Consider the following 4,315-nt stretch of genomic DNA (forward strand, 5'->3'; position numbering starts at 1 on the left):
TCTTCAGCCAAGAAAATCCTATTACACAACTCCCAGCAGCGCTGAAAACAAGTGAAATTATTTCACCAGCGGCCGGTAGTGTTTCGGGCTTTGTGTGTGTGTGTGTTTTTTTTGTTTTGTTTTGTTTGCTTTGGGCGAATAAAGCTTTGAATACTTAGCGCCGTGTTAAAAAGGGGGGGGGGGGCTTGTTCAGATGGACCTTTTCATGCTTTGTGCGTTGCGGGCCGCGTCTCTGCAGAGCGCTCGGTGGCGCGCCGCCGCGGGTGCTGTGGCTGCTCTCACCCGGAAGCTCCTCCTGGCCGCCCGGCGGTTCGCTTCCCCACAATGCTTCACTGCCGCAGCGTGCACGACAGAAGAAGGAGGAGGAGGAGGAGGAGGAAGAAGAAGAAGGAGGAAGAGGAGGAGGAGGAGGAAGAGGAAGAGGAAGAAGAAGAAGGAGGAGGAAGAAGAAGGAGGAAGAAGAAGAAGAAGAAGGAGGAGGAGGAGAAAGAGGAAGGAGGAGGAGGAAGAAGAAGGAGGAAGAGGAGGAGGAGGAGGAAGAGGAAGAAGAAGAAAAAGGAGAGGAAGAAGAAGAGGAAGAGGAAGAAAGAAAAGAGGAGGAGGAAGAGGAAGAAGAGGAAGAAGAGGAGGAAGAAGAAGAAGGAGGAGGAAGATGAAGAGGAAGAAGAAAGGACGAGGAGGAGGAAGAAGAAGAAGAAGAAGAAGGAGGAAGAGGAGGAGGAGGAGGAAGGAGGAGGAGGAAGAAGAAGAAGGTGGAGGAAAGAAGAAGAGGAAGATGAAGGAGGAGGAAGAGGAAGAAAGAGGAGGAGGAGGAAGAAAGAGGAGGAGGAGGAGGAGGAGGAGGAGGAGGAGGGAAAAAAAAAACAGTCCGACTTCCAACGGCCGCAGCCTCCAAGAAGAGGCACGGCGCTGCTGCTACCCTCCCGTCCAGAGCACACAATGCTCCTCTTCTCCCCCCTCTTCCCCCCTGCCCTGCTGAAAACCAGCGTTCTGATCGCAGAAGTGGTTTGAACTGGTTCGGCGGACCTCCTCGCAGATAGGAGGACCTCGTTTCGGGCGGATTTCAGGGGATTGCACAGAGGGGACTTTTATTGTGTAGCAACACACATGGAATCCATCACCCTGCCGCTCCTGTTACCCGCAGGGGCCGCGCGCGCGCGCGCGTTTAAGCGTGTATGTGAGAGAACAGCAATTGTGTGCGCGTGCGCGCGTGCGAGCGTTAAACTGGTCGTGTATCCCCCTGCAGCTTGGCAGAGTGACGTAGCTTTATCTTCACCGGGGCTGGAAGTGGTCGCGCCACGTGGTCATCAGCGAGTCCATGACGGACGCGCGGCTGCCCCGTGGCTCCCTCATCAGGACGGGTCCTATCGGTCCCACCCAGAGACGCACACGAACCGGACACACACACGACGACATATGGGTGGAGAAGGGACGGATCCCGTCCGAAACGGCGACGCTGAGCCTCGAATCTGAAGTATTTGAATGTTGTACTCAGGGCAGGATGGAGAGTAGGGAGAAGAGAGGTGATTGACAGCGTAGAGAGTGTCACGTAAACCACAGAAGACTGATAAAAGGGTCTGCCCCCTTTAGTCGAGTCGACCGGTTAGCGATGCCGACTGAAGGGGCCGACCCCCCCTGGCCGACCGGCCAGTGAGTCTCTCGTGGTTCGCAGTTAGATGTAGAGTATGTGTACCAGTACCTGTGTTCGGAAAGTCTCAATACTTCATATGTAGAAGGCTCCAGCGTTTACATCCGGGTTTCAACACAGCCGCTCCGAGGTGAAGCCCCGCCCCTTCCTTTGGTTGACGGCCTCAGTCGCGAACATGGCCGACACGCTTCGCCCGAGTAGGGTGAAGGTATTGTAGCGAATTCGGGGGGCAGTCTGGGAGACCGTCGCCACAACCGGGACGTGAACCCGTGTCTCCCACTCCGCGAGTGGGAGACACGGGTTAACCAGTCGACACAACGTTAACCAGTCGACTAAAGGGGCCAACGTGTCTACTTATCCATGCACGCTACAATATGTTCTCTCCATTAGTACCCGGAATGTTGAAAAGCCAACTTTCCGTCGCCTGGGATTCTGTCTGTGATCGCTTATCTTGTGTTTCAGCCCGGCCCGTAACACAACACAGGTGTTTCCACTGACATATTTCTACGTCTCTGTTGTCAGTTGACTGCACGAGTCACGGCAATAACAAAGTGCTCAACTGAGGCTCACAAAAATGCTAACAGCTCTGAACTTAACCATTAGCTCGAGTTAGCCAGTTAGCATTCTATTAGCTAGTTAGCGTTCTATTAGCTAGTTGGCATTCAATTAGCCAGTTAGCATTCTATGAGCTAGTTGACATTCATTCAATTAGTCAGTTAGCATTCTATTAGCTAGTTAGCATTCTATTAGCTAGTTGGCATTCTATTAGCCAGTTAGCATTCTGTTAGCTAGTTGACATTCAGTTAGCCAGTTAGCATTCTATTAGCTAGTGTAACCAATTATTTTCTTGCCCGGTGCGGGATTCGATACGGGGTGTACTGCACCACAAGGCGACATCACTAACCACTCGGCTAAAGGGTCAGACCCGTTAGCTAGGGGTTAACGTGTCTTATTAGTAGTTTACACTAGTTAGCATTCTATTAGCTAGTTGGCATTCTATTAGCCAGTTAGCATTCTGTTATCTAGTTGACATTCAATTAGCCAGTTAGCATTCAATTAGCCGGTTAACATTCAATTAGCGAGTTAGCATTCTATTAGCTAGTTGGCATTCTATTAGCTAGTTAGCATTCTATTAGCCAGTTAGCATTCTATTAGCTAGTTGACATTCAATTAGCCAGTTAGCATTCTATGAGCTAGTTAGCATGTCCCTCTTCACAGCTCGGTGCTGGTGGGGTTCAGCAGGGGGACCCCGCTTTGCTCGGCGGCGTTACTGACAGTAGCAGTTTTTTTTGCTAGTTGCCTAAAACACCACAGCGGTTCGTCTTCAAGTTTAGTTCAAAACGAAGTGAACAGGAACAGAGAAACACTTACAGGTCCAACAGTAACACAAAACCATGATGAAATTCACAACTTTAAGGAAGGAGCTGATGTGGAAAAACAAGTTGGGAAATCAGATGATGTTAGCGAGAGTTTGCCCGAAGCCGAGGATGGTTACTTTTTGCTAAGTCACACGCACACGCACACACAAAAGAAAGGAAAAACAAGAAAGCGCCATCTGAAAACCCCCAACTGAAGACATCAATCACATGGCAGCGCTGGGCCTCATTCCTCTGCAGCAGTGAATCTAATAAAGCTGTGCTATTTAAACCGATTAAGAGCCTCATTGTCCAGCACAGGCCGGCTACTGTCTGCCCAGACAAAAGAGCCGAAACCCGCCGGGACAGACGACACCGACTCCCCTCCGCCGGTGGAGGAGTTGCGTCCTTCTCCAGATCATTAATCAGAGGTATTGTTCCCCCAAGCAGACACAACGGTTGGAGAAACCTCGAGGCCGGGTCCCTTTTCTCTCTCCAGAGGATGAAGAATGTTTGGTTTCAAACTTTCTGTGTAAACCAAATTAACCGAAACCAACTATGGGTGAGAAGCACGTTCCCGTCCAAGTGTTCCTGTGACCGCTTTCTCGTTTAGGGAATATAAAAAGAAAACCCTCTTGGTGGAAATGGGAAAATATCGAATGAAACCTTCAAAATCATGTTCAAGCTTTCAGGCTCAAATTGAAGGGGAAGAAAAACCTTTCATTTGCTGAAAAGTAGGCCGGTTTATCTATTCGGCACATTTCATACACAAAGGCAAGAAGACATTAAATAAGAGACGCAGAGCAGCCTATAGACATCACACAAGAAGAATGTCAACATCTCATCTCATCATCAGCCGCTTCTCCGGGGTCGGGTCGCGGTGGCAGCAAGCCAAGTAGGGCACTCCAGACGACCCTGTCCCCAGCAACGCCCTCTAGCTCCTCCTGGGGGATCCCAAGGCGTTCCCAGGCCAGATTGGACATATAGTCCCTCCAGCGACTTCTGGGTCTACCCCGGGGTCTCCTCCCAGTTGGCCGTGCCCGGTAAACCTCCAAAGGAAGGCGCCCAGGAGGCCTCCTGATCAGATGCCCGATCCACCTCAACCGGCTCCTTTCGACGCGAAGGAGCAGCGGCTCTACTCCGAGGTCCTCACCCTATCTCTAAGGCCGAGCCCAGACACCCTACGGAGGAAACTCGTTTCAGCCGCTAGTTTCCGCGATCTCACCCTTTCGGTCACTACCCAACGCTCATGACCGTAGGTGAGGGTTGGAACGAAGACTGACTGGTAAATTGAGAGCTTTGCCTTCCGGCT

The sequence above is a fragment of the Lampris incognitus genome, chromosome 14, assembly GCF_029633865.1.
Source record: "Lampris incognitus isolate fLamInc1 chromosome 14, fLamInc1.hap2, whole genome shotgun sequence".
Classification (NCBI taxonomy): domain Eukaryota; kingdom Metazoa; phylum Chordata; class Actinopteri; order Lampriformes; family Lampridae; genus Lampris; species Lampris incognitus.